The sequence below is a fragment of the Schistocerca gregaria genome, chromosome 6 (assembly GCF_023897955.1).
Source record: "Schistocerca gregaria isolate iqSchGreg1 chromosome 6, iqSchGreg1.2, whole genome shotgun sequence".
NCBI classification, from domain to species: domain Eukaryota; kingdom Metazoa; phylum Arthropoda; class Insecta; order Orthoptera; family Acrididae; genus Schistocerca; species Schistocerca gregaria.
In genome coordinates this window covers 135,558,529-135,572,322 of record NC_064925.1, presented here as the reverse complement: position 1 = coordinate 135,572,322, position 13,794 = coordinate 135,558,529, and positions in this window count along the sequence as shown.

Here is a 13,794-nt window from a genome sequence, read left to right as displayed (position 1 = left end):
TCTGAAGAAGAGAACTCTGTTAACATCGAGTATTGATTTCAGTGTCAGGAAGTCGTTTCTGAAAGTATTTGTATGGTGTGTAGCCATGTATGGAAGTGAAACAAGGACGATAAATAGTTTGGACAAGAAGAGAATAGAAGCTTTCGAAGTGTGGTGCTACAGAAGAATGCTGAAGATGAGATGGGTAGATCACATAACTAATGAGGAGGTATTCAACAGATTTGGGGAAAAGAGGAGTTTGTGGTACAACTTGACTATAAGAAGGGATCGGTTGGTAGGACATGTTCTGAAGCATAAAGGGATCACCAAATTAGTACTGGAGGGCAGCGTGGAGGGTAAAACGCGTAGAGGGACACCAAGAGATGGATACAATAAGCAGATTCAGAAGGATGTAGGCTGCTGTAGGTACTGGGAGATGAAGGAGCTTGCACAGGGTAGAGTAGCATGGAGAGCTGCATCAAACCAGTCTCAGGATTGAAGACCATAACGACAATAACAACAGCTCTATGCAAAACGTTATTCTGAGTAATGCTTCGAGTAAATTTAAGAAGAAATATACGAACTGACTGTAAAAGGACGTCTACTGCCTTCGTGGCACACAAGGTGAACAATAACTCCACCGACAAATTTTCTAAGGTTGTTCAGAGTACTTTAGTGTACATGTCCATGCATTTGTCGGTGCAGTTCTGGTTCACTCTTTGTGTTCCGAGTCGGCTGTTGTGGCCGAGCGGTACTAGGCGCTTCAGTCTGGAACCACGCGACTGCTACGGTCGCAGGTTCTAATCTTGCATCGGGCATGGATGTGTGATCTCCTTAGGTTTGTTAGGTTTAAGCCGTTCTAAGTTCTTGGGGACTGATGACCTCAGATGTTAACTCCCATAGTGCTCAGAGCCATTTGAGCCACTTTTGTGTTCCGCAAACCAATGTGCGACGTGTGGTAGACGGTAAATGTTGCACACAAATCACTTCCACCGATTCCATTTGTGGATGGTATGCGAGAACGTATATTCTCGACCGCCAACTACACATGGTATTTCCGTAAGAGCGTGCAGAAATGTAACAGAACCTAGAGAATGCTTCACTGAACCATATGAGGTAGGGAATCTGGGGTCGGAGAAGACAGCTTAAGGAGATATGGAAGTAAACTTGTCTACAGTTTTGTCTAGCATTACTGGTTTCCACCTTATTTACAAGTAACATGCGATTTCAGTCTTTCTCGGCGTATTACACTGATGAATTCTTCTCGGGTTATTAGCCGGGTGGTGGCGTCGTCTTGTTGCAACGTTTCAATGAGTTTCGTATCCACCATCTTCTGGCGAAGAAGATGATGGGTACGAGACTCATTGAAACGTTGCGACGAGACGACGCCAACACTCTGCTGATAACCAGAGAAGAATTCATCAAATAACATGCGTAGAAGCTTGCACATACTGTGCCGTTCATTTACATGTTATTTCTATATTCCCGGCAAGGAAACGAGGAGAACGAGACTGATTACTCGGAAGTATTTCCTGGTCGCTGGATTCGAAGGCGAGGTCCTATTCAGTGGCATGCGAGGTCACATGACCTGAATCCCCTTGATTATTTCGTATGGGTATATCTGAAGCCACTTGTGTATGAGACACCAGTGGGTACGGAGATGGAATTAGTTACCAGAATTGTAGCTGCCTGTGATGTGATTCGAAGCACACCAGAATATTGGTCAGGGTACGTCAGAATCTTGTTCGCCGATGTCACGCTTGCGTTGAGGTTTATGGTTGTCATTTCCAGCACATTTTGTATGATACGCACAAGCGGTACGTTCATCGTCTCACTGATGATATTTGCAGTTAACTGTAACTGATGTAAATAAAAAAGTACATAGTGCTGTGATTTTATTTCTAACTAAAGTAAATAAAAAAAGCACATAGTACTGTGATTATATTTCCCCTTAAGCTGGCTTCTCCAGCTCCAGGTTCCCTACCTCATGGGACATACTCTATGTCCTGTTAAATTTTTGAACGCTCTTACGGAAACGCCCTTTATAAACCCAAGTTTCTTCATTCCAACCGCCTCTAACATTGTGCGAAATGTATGCTGTAGAAATTATACGTTTCTTGACTTTTCTATAATGGTCGATTATTCTAAATTTTGTCAGTAATGCTCTTCATAAGGCATGAAATCGATCTCGTAGCGTCTCCCACTGTTGAGAGCTCACACTCTGATTAAACCAACCCGTGGCGAAGAGTAACGTTCTTTTTTGAATCTTTTCTTCTTCCATTAGCCCCACTTGATAAGTATCCCACACTGTCGTCGTTCCACCTTAAATCGTTCCGGGTCAGATACTGCTAGGTATTTGACAACTGAAGGAAGAAAACATTGTCCAAACAGGCTGTAAAAAAAATTGTTGTCCATGCCATTAGCTACTTTCAACTGTCAATAAATTTCAAGTTTGTCATTTTCAAGTACTTGTCAATAGCCTCAAACTCCACATCACATATGCAAAGGCACACGTCGCTTTTACATGGGTGTGTTGCTCAGATACAATCCAATAGTGCAGTAGGTTACATCATTTACTCACACATTGTGATATTAAGCTTGATGCTAGTGGTTAGAACATATGAGCTTGGATGGAAAGTTTTCTAATAGACAGAGAGCAGCATGTCATCCTGAATGGGGAGACTTCAACAAAAAGAAGCGTAACATCAGGTGTGTCACAGGGCAGCCTAATAGGTCCGTCGCTTTTTACGATTTACATAAACGATATGGTTGATGGTATCGACAGTGGCATTAGACTGTTTACCGATGATGCTGTAGTCTACAGGAAAGTAGTATCACACGAAAGTTGTAAACAAATCAATGAGGATTTGCAGAAAATTAATGTGTGGTATAATGACTGGCAGTTATCCCTCAATATCAGTTGAGTGTAACATACTGCGTATAACAAGGCGAAAATCCCCATTAATGTACGAGTATAAAATACATGTCCAATCTTTGGAAGCGGTAACATCCGTCATGTATCTGGATGTGACTGTTCTAAATGATCTCAAATGGAATGATCAGATTACACAAGTAACGGGCAAGGCGAATTCTAGATTGCGTTTTACTGGTCGAATCCTGAAGCGATACAGTCCTTCAACAAAGGAAATTGCTTACAATACGTTAGTTGTCCAGTCTTAGAGTATTGTTCGTCTGTATGGGACCCTTATCAGTTGGGTCTGATTCAAGAGATTGAGAAGGTTCCAAGAAGAGGACTGACGGAAATGGAAAGAGCTGCACCAGGAACATCTTGACCGAACGTCACCAAACTTACTCACCTGTAGAGGAAAGGTGCCTATTATGCGATAGTTCCCTAATATGAGACACCCAAACTGTGCTCATGTTAGGGGTTGCACTCTGGTGCAGAGTTTCTAAAACACGTCTGTTGCATGCCAGACGACGACACAGAGTGTAGGACGCCATCGTTGAAACGGACACAGTATGTAGAGGTTGATACAAAATTTCTGGTGTTTGGAGTTTTTGCGACACCGGTGTTAAGACAATATTTCAGCTTAAAGGTGAGTGGATATTACTATACCTTTTTATTGTTGTTATTTGTGGCGGTAATACCTATAATTATTGACAACTAAGTTCATTTTACAACGAACGTTGTTAGCAAGTGCGTGATTCTTTGTGTAAGATGGCGAAATTCCTAATATGCGATAGTATGGCGATCAAAATACGCGACAGTGTCGCATATTACGATACCTATCGAATATTGGGGAACTCGTTCTCTCACGATTTGTTATATGTAATTTACGCAATACTATCATGAGATAACATTATTTTATTATTTATTGTAGTAAAATTTTGGCAACTGCGGTTATTTTAATTCGATTAAATTATCATAAACAGGGATTGCTTTGACTAGCTAAATGATCAGAAATTGGAATGTTTTCTGGAACTTTCTTTCAAGGTAGTATTTTTCTCAGAAGTTTATCGGTATTACTCCCATCACTATACTTATAAAAAATAATCTAACAAATAAAATCATAGAAGTTGAAGTCCTTTAAGAAGTATGTCTGATTATTGTATTTATTCTTTGTAGATGGCATTGGCACCTAAAAGAAAAACGTGGGATAAAGACGCCATGGTTCGTACCATTACATGTGTGAGAAATGGCGAGATGGGGTACTTAAAAGCCTCAAAAGTTTTTGCTGTACCAAAACGTAGTTTGGAAAGATATGTGAAGAATAAAACTCGTACAGCCCAGAAGCTGCTTGGTGTTAATCTTGGCAGAAGGCCTGTTCTCTCATCTCAACTGGAAGACGAACTAGTGAAATACGACCTTGCAATGGAAGAGCGAGTTTATGCTCTTGAATGTAAGGACATACGAAGCATGACCTTACAGTTAGTTGTCAGGACTCAAGAATCACTTCGTCTAGTGACTCGGCATCCGATGTCTATCTTGATGACAGTGGGGATTCAGACAGCAGTGATGACGATGACGCATCGTGTATGTTCTGTACTGCGCGCTTTTCTGAAGACAAACACGAGGAGACATGGGCACAGTGCACGAAATGTTATCGCTGGGCTCATGGAGACTGCGGTGTCACAGAAGATAATTTTGTTTGTCCCGGATGTCGTAAATATAAACCTAAGTAGTGTGAAATGAGTGAAGGATAACAGAAATGAATGAACATGTAAAAATTGTATATTCATATGTCATTATTCTGTAATAAAATATTTCAAGCAAAATATTATTATTGTCTCATATTAGGATACCTTGATCTCATTTCTACGAAAGCCTTGTTTGTGAAGATTTAATTACTACAATGAAAGATTGTTTATTATTGCAAATACGATAACTGCATGATAAAATTAAAGAATGCAAGATATTATGTAAGTAGGCTGTTAAGTTTTTTTATTGGTAACGCCGCCGCCACGTAACACTCTGAATCAAAATCACTGGGTGTGCTGTGTGCAGTCTGTGGCTGGTTGGCATTGTTGTAATACTCGCCATTGTAGTGTTGGGCAGCTGGATGTTAACAGCGCCTAGCGTTGCGCAGTTGGAGGTGAGCCGCCAGCAGTGGTGGATGTGGGGAGAGAGATGGCGGAGTTTTGAAATTTGTAAGACTGGATGTCATGAACTGATTATATATATATATATATATATATATATATATATATATATATATATATATATATATATATATATATACAATGACTCTTAAGGTAAATACATTGTTTGTTCTGTAATAAAATCTTTCATTCGCTAACTATGCCTATCAGTAGTTAGTGCCTTCCGTAGTTTGAATCTTTTATTTAGCTGGCACTAGTGGCGCTCGCTGTACTGCAGTAGTTTGAGTAACGAAGATTTTTGTGAGGTAAGTGATTTGTGAAACGTGTAGGTTAATTAAGTCAGGGCCATTCTCTTGTAGGGATTATTGAAAGTCAGATTGCGTTGCGCTAAAAATATTGTGTGTCAGTTTAAGCACAGTCATGTACAATTTTTCAAAGGGGACGTTTCATATGTCGACCCTGCAAGGATTGGAACCTGGAACGCGCTGTTAACATCCAGCTGCCCAACACTACAATGGCGAGTATTACAACAATGCCAACCAGCCACAGACTCCACACAGCACAGCCAGTGATTTTCATACAGAGCGCTACATGGCGGCGGCGTTACCAATAAAAAAACCTAAACGGCCTACTTACAATTATTACCATCATAAAAAATACAACTGCACTTACTTTTAGGTCTTTAAATGGGGTTACAAAAGTGTGTCTCATATTAGGCACCATTCCTCTACGTAAACGCTATCATTACCGATAAAGAACGATGTGAGAACCTTATAGCTACTGTGTGTATGTGTATGTCTACGTATGTGTGTGTGTGTGTGTGTGCGTGTATGTGTAAAGATACTTTAACTTAACGTGGAGATCATAAAACAACACGTCCAGACAGTGTGCACGTGCAACTTCTCGCAACTGTTCGAATTCGAAAAAGCATAAAGGACACTTGGGCATCGTATCGAAAGACCTCACACACAGTAGGCTGCAGTGCAGTTACTACAAAAACGGTGCTAACGAACTGAACTTAGTACAACAATGTAGCAACAGTCCTTCCAGAAAAGCTAGACCAGTGGTGGTCAGTTGGGCCCTAACCGCCGACTTGTGCGCGTTCCAGCGGTTTCGGTGGGAGGTAGGCGGTAGTGGTTTTAACAAGATTTTCATTAGGTTTTTATAAAGTTCCCAGTGACAATTTAAATTTCAGAACATATACTGGTGGTATTGCCCTTGCAAATGTTTAGTTCATGTTACATGAGTGAAACCAAATGGCGCTATAGAGCGGCCGCAAACAAAAGAGCCTCGTCCCAGAATACCTCGCGCATGTCCACCCACACCTCCCAACTGGAACAGAAAAGCAGAGCGGTGTTCGGTGACGCCACCACCCCAATCCAATTTGCAGATCGTGACAGCCATGCGCAGGCAGCGTACGCAGCACATGGCTTTTGTTTGTGGTCGCACTGGTCAGTAAGCAGCTACATTTGTGAGAGTGGCCGTCAAACAAAATATTGTGATATTCTCAAAATGAAAAATATGTACGTAACTATTTGCCAGAGTATCTGAAGGTGGATTTCATAAAATAAGTTGAAATAAACAACATCCAATGAGTTTATTACGTGATAAAACATTATCCAATGACGCAATGAAGCCAAGTAGATTGCGAGACATCTCTCTACAAAACCTCCACATGAAGGGCAACACCACAGAGTATTTTAAGGAAATTTTTCAAATGTTTCAAAACCGTTCACAAATCGTTGCTTCATTTAAGAAACAACATGCTGCGAACGTAGATGGATTAATTGTCACTCACAACAGTTCGTAATTGCGAAAAGTGATAAGAGATTTAATATTGGAGAAACTACGATAAAGCCGGCCGGGGTGGCCGAACGGTTCTAGGCGCTACAGCCTGGAACCACGCGACCGTTACCGTCGCAGGTTCGAATCCTGCCTTGGGCATGGATGTGTGTGATGTCCTTAGGTTAGTTAGGTTTAAGTAGTTCTAAGTTCTAGGGGACTGATGACCTTAGAAGTTAAGTCCCATAGTGCTCAGAGCCATTTTTTGAACTATGATAAATGTCTAGAAAACAATTTATCTCAAGAGTCATGCATCACGATAAACCTGAAATTATAGAAACGTCGCCCCTAAGCGATAGCACAATAAAACGGCGAGTAGGAGAAATGACCGTTAATGTTGAAAGAAACGTAAGTGTTCTTCGAAGCTATTAACTTCCCATGGAATTGAGCCAGTCTTCCATTGCAGTTAACGGTGATTTATTTATAACATACACTATGGTATCAAAAGTATTCGGACACTCCCAAAAACACACGTTTCCATATTAGGTGCATTGTGCTGCCACCTACTGGCAGGTACTCCACATTTTACTGTTGACACTATACACTCTACTCTCTCATGATGTCATTAGATATCGTGAGAGAGTAGAATGGGACGCTCCGCGTAACTGAGGACCACGAACGTGGTCAGGTGATTGGCTGTCATCTGTGTCATACGTCTTTACCCGAGATTTCCGCACTCCTAAACATTCCTAAGTTCACTGTTTCCGTTGTGATACTGAAGTAAAAACGTGAAGGGTCAGGTACAGCACAAAAGCGTACATACCGACTTCGTCTATTGACTGACAGAAACCGCCGACAGTTGAAGAGGTTCGTAATGTGTAATAGGCAGACATCTATCCAGACCATCTCACAGGAATTCAAAACTGCATCAGAACCCGCAGCAAGGATTATTACAGTTAGCCGGGAGGTGAGAAACCTTGGATTTCATGGTCTAGCGGCTGCTCATAAGCCATACATCACGCCGGAAATACCAAAAACTCTTCACTTGGTGTAAGGGGCGTAAACATTGGACGATTGAACAGTGTATAAACATTGTACGGAGTGTCGATCCGATGGCAGGGTGTGGGTACGGTGAATGCTCCGTGAACATCTGCCAGCGTGTATAGTGTCAACAGTAAAATTCTGAGGCGGCAGTGTCATGGTGTGGTCGTGTTTTTCATGGAGGAGCTTACACCCCTTGTTGTTTTGCGTGGTACTATCACAGTACAGGGCTACATTGATGTTTTAAGCACCTTCTTGCTTCCTATTGTTGAAGACCAATTCGGTGATGGCGACTGCATCTTTCAACACGATCGAGAACCTGTTCATAAAGCACGGCCTTTGGCGGAGTGGTTATACAACAATAACATTCCTGTAATGGACCGGCCTGCACCGAGTCCTGATCTGTATCCTAGTATCCCACAGAAAACCTTTGGGATGTTTCGGAAGGCCGATTTCGTGCCAGGCCTCAGCTACCGAAATCGATACCTCTCCTCAGTGCAGCACTCCATGAAGAATGGGCTGCCATTCCCCAAGAAACCTTCCAGCACCTGGATTGAACGTATGCTTGCGAAAGTGGAAGCTGTCATCAAGACTAAGGATGGGCCAACAACATACTGAATTCCAGCATTACCGATGGAGGACACCAAGAACTTGTAAGTCATTTTAAGCTTGGTGTCCGGATACTTTTGATCACATAGTGTATGGATGTTATTTTTATGAAAACAATACATTATGATAAGAAATGCTATTGGTAATAACTCTTGTTACAGATATAAAAGAATTATCTATATTTAATACTGTAAAACATACTTTTCTTCTCTGCCTCATGATGACTGGGTGTTGTGTGATGTCCTTAGGTTAGTTAGGTTTAAGTAGTTCTAAGTTCTAGGGGAGTGATGACCATAGATGTTAAGTCCCATGGTGCTCAGAGCCATTTTTGGAGTGCTATTCCTTTGAAAAATGGTGTTGCATTCGCTACTGATGGAGTACCATCAACGGTAGGTCAGTAGCATGGATATTTTACTTATTAGAAGAAAGAAGTGTAATCTGAATTTAGCACTGATAATCGTGTTATGAGGAAAGAAAGATACTCCCTGAAATTTCCAAATGAGATTACTTTTCTTTCTTCCTTGCAAAAACTGAGACACATATCAAGTATCTAGTTTCAGAGCATCAGGCTCAGGGATCTCAATAATTATCTACAAGCAATCTAGAAGTAATTAGACTTCATGCATTTATGCATGGAAAGAGTAAATAAAAAGACGTATTTAACCCCAGTAACTTGTTTTCTCAAGATTTATTATGCCGAATTCAGTGAAAGTTCTATTTAGAGTATTTGGTAAATAATTATTATTACATGATTTAATTTGCTGTAACTCTGCTTTATAACATCTAAGAAATAAAACAACTTCCCCACTTTATAAATGACCATTACTACGGACTGCTGAGAAAATTTTACTCCCAGCAGCGCTACAACTCTGAGTGGTAGATGAAAAAAGGTTGGCTACTCCCGGGCTACACCATGAGAAGATTGCAGGATTATTCGACTGGCTCTGGTTGACAATAAGTACCATCCGAGTTTAGGTTTCAGGCAGAATGCCAGTAAAATGGTGATAACTAGGAAGAAATGGGTCGCTCTTGGCTCCCACTACCACCTTATCATATAATTATATAGGGTATATAGCTGTGTTATTTCTCCGTACTAGGGTAAAATCTAATAGGTTATACCATTTTCATAATTTTCTGATTTTATTGAAATCTAATACACATTATCCAAACATAATATTAATAAAATGTAGCCAGTTCGCTCAGACACATATTCCGAAATCTTCAAAAATAAATTTTATTCAATTTAAAAAATATAGCACAATAGATGGCTATCTGCAAAGTGGTACAATTTATAATTACGTCTTCTGAATTGCACCACTGTTGTTATAAACTGAATCAATACAAAATATCATCTACAGCAATAAGTGCAGCAGTTAAGTGAGTATGGCCAAGATTACTATTAATTTTTATTTCATTGTCTTAAATACTACGCTATTTTTGGATTTATACTGAACAGTATCAACAGTAGTTACTCATTTGGGTTTGCAGCTGTTACAATGAAATACGTTTTTCTTCGCACTTACTTCTGCACACAGGGTACAAAGCCACACACAACTGTTGAGAATGTTAATAATTTCTACCTCCTGGTCAAGTTCGCAAGTTCTTGTACGATCAGGTTGAAGATTTATTGCCACTTTTTGTTTTGCCAGGTTGAAGATTTATTGCCACTTTTTGTTTTGCCAGGTTGAAGATTTATTGCCACTTTTTGTTTTGCCAGGTTGAAGATTTATTGCCACTTTTTGTTTTGCCAGTGTTAGTTCTGTTAGTCCTTCTTTTGTTTTGCCAGATTATGTGTCAAGGAGGAGCCTCTTGTAAGGACTACCGATGACCACAATGACATATGGTATTGCTCTGCTACTTACTGTATTTTGTGGAACTGGGATAGGTGAGATATCTTATGAGTGTACTGACATTCTCCTACTAACGGTTTTATTTTGAGAGAGGTGAAAAATTCAGGAGTGCATAGCTTCCATTAGCTTCTCTTGATTTTCCTGGGAGTTATTGACAAGTCTGTTTACTCATTTCTTCGTCCCCATTTTTAGCTTCATGGAGAAGCAACTGGTAGCATTTTGTACGACTGCAGGCTTGCATATGACTCTTCTAACAGATGAACAGTCCTTGTTTATTCTTCGTTAATCATAAGAACAAACCTGATGTAAACAAACACAAGGGCGATGAGTAGTCATCAGCCACAGTACACATACACTGGTGTTGTCACGCTCTTGGAAGTAGGACCTCTTTATGTACAAGACATCTTGTTACTACGTTACTGTAAATGATGATTTAAGATTTTCTAATGTATTAACAGCCATGGACGCTTTTCTTAGGCATTCGTTAGCTATGTAGTTCTTACATAAGAAATCGCGTACGGTCGTACTCTCCGTTCTGCTGTGCATTGATCGTCGCGCTGTTAATACTTAGTCTAAATATTGCTGGACGTTTTTAACAAGTTTACAGAAAAATACCCGTCGCTAGCGATACGACAAATTGCAGAAATAACATCTAAATTTACTGGTGTTTCTGTGTCAAACGTACTGAGTTCGTGGAAAGAAAAACAGAATACTGGCAAATTTTCCACTCCAGAGAGGAGGAGGAAGTGTCAGTCGTATTGAAAGATTAGCGTCAAACGTCCTTGCCTAGGGACACCAGATGAAAATTGATGTTGTCAAGTCCTGAATGAAAATTGCGCAACGGATAACTGGGGAGGGGAGCTTGAGAGCGCTACCTAGAGAGCGTGCCCTTTCTGTACGATACTAGGCAAGGGGCTGGAAGGCTCACACACTGATGTGTGGGTCCCTGCATTCAGTATCTTTTATTTTAAATGAATTCCTTTAACTTGACTTATTTGTGATTTTTATGGTATGTTAAAGATTGATAGCAATTCATTACCTGTTTATTTTAAACATCATCACTCGATTTTACAACGATTGCATCAATTGTTCCAGTTTACAGATATTACAATTTTACAACTCTCCACCCCAAATCTTGTAACACTGGAAAGTCTTTGACTTTTACCTGCATGTGCTGTCTGTCTGATCCCCCACGCAGGAGTAAGGTTGGCACTACTATACTACAGAACTACTTCCCAACTAAGATTTGGCCACGCTTTAGGGAAAGGTGTGAGGAGGATTAGGAAAGTTCATGTGCAGATTCACATTCACGTACAAGAAATGCATAATACACGACACATATAAGTACATGTTATGAAGCCTGACACATTTCTTTCCACCCGTCCACATGGGTTCTGTAGCACCCGCGACCGGCCGCGTCGTGCAATAAAATTGGCGGTGGAGCCGCCTCTGTTTGTATTTCCCGGTGCGAGCGAGCAGCGAAACCTGCAGTTTATGGAGCGGAAACTACTGTACCGTCTCAGTATGTCTTACGAAAGAGTGAAGATTTTGTGAAAAGTGCAATGAGGTCGAAGGTGCACGTGTTTCTCTTCAGAAACGTGGCACTCACAATAGATAAGGCACTTAAAGGTGGTAGATGACTTGTCCACTTTTAAAAGGACAAAATTATGCAAACTAATGTGCAACATCGGCTTCTAGTTTCAAAAAAGGAAAAGGAAATTACAGAGATGATATTTCTTTGTGCAGGAGGCGTTATCTGCGGCAGATTCGTAAATTTAGGTGTGAGAAATTTAATATTTATAACTCTGATGAGACGTCAATACGGGACATGTCACACAAAACGTATGGACTGACACAACAGTTACTGATGAGAGGCAAGCTTTCGTTGCAGCTCTGTCACGAGGGATAAAATACCCGAAGGGAAAAAGAAATAGGTTAATTGTTGTGCATATAGGTAGTAGCAACTGTTGCTATATGGAATGTGGTGCTTTACTTTTTGACGCTAAGAAAACAGGAGATTATCACGAGGAAGTGAATTCTGAAATGTTTTGTAAGTTCTTTAGAAATATTCGGACCAAACTGGAGTGCTTCAGCGTTGTTTTATTTGACAGTGCGTCTTATCGCAGCGTGGAAGTTGAGCATAGGTTGCAAAAACTTTGGAAAAAGCAAGAGCTTGTAAGCTGACTGATATAAAAGGAGCCAGCGTCGATCCTACCGCAATTAAGGCTGCATTGCTGCAATAGGCTGAATGTTATATTGTAGCCCAATGCATTGTTGATTAAACTGCTAAGTCTGCAAGTAAAAAAAATGGTTCAAATGCCTCTAAGCACTATGAAAGTTAACATTTGAGGTTATCAGTCCCCTAGAATGCGGGTAAGCTACTACAAACAGCATAGTGAACGCATTATTGTGGCCAAGATAGATACGAAGCCCACACCTACTACAGTAGTACAAGTTTATATGCCAACTAGCTCTGCAGATGATGAAGAAATTGAAGAAATGTACGATGAAATAAAAGAAATTATTCAGATAGTGAAGGGAGACGAAAATTTAATAGTAATGGGTGACTGGAATTCGAGTGTAGGAAAAGGGAGAGAAGGAAACATAGTAGGTGAATATGGATTGGGGCTAAGAAATGAAAGAGGAAGCCGCCTAGTAGAATTTTGCACAGAGCACAACTTAATCATAGCTAACACTTGGTTTAAGAATCATGAAAGAAGGTTGTATACGTGGAAGAACCCTGGAGATACTAAAAGGTATCAGATAGATTATATAATGGTAAGACAGAGATTTAGGAACCAGGTTTTAAGTTGTAAGACATTTCCAGGGGCAGATGTGGACTCTGACCACAATCTATTGGTTATGACCTGTAGATTAAAACTGAAGAAACTGCAAAAATGTGAGAAATTAAGGAGATGGGACCTGGATAAACTGAAAGAACCAGAGGTTGTACAGAGTTTCAGAGAGAGCATAAGGGAACAATTGACAGGAATAGGGGAAAGAAATACAGTAGAAGAAGAATGGGTAGCTCTGAGGGATGTAGTAGTGAGGGCAGCAGAGGATAAAGTAGGTACAAAGACGAGGGCTGCTAGAAATCCTTGGGTAACAGAAGAAATATTGAATTTAATTGATGAAAGGAGAAAATATAAAAATGCAGTAAATGAAGCAGGCAAAAAGGAATACAAACGTCTCAAAAATGAGATCGACAGAAAGTGCAAAATGGCTAAACAGGGATGGCTAGAGGACAAATGTAAGGATGTAGAAGCTTATCTCACTAGGGGTAAGATAGATACTGCCTACAGGAAAATTAAAGAGACCTTTGGAGAGAAGAGAACCACGTGTATGAATATCAAGAGCTCAGATGGCAGCCCAGTTCTAAGCAAAGAAGGGAAGGCAGAAAGGTGGAAGGAGTATATAGTAGGTTTATACAAGGGCGATGTACTTGAGGACAATATTATGGAAATAGAAGAGG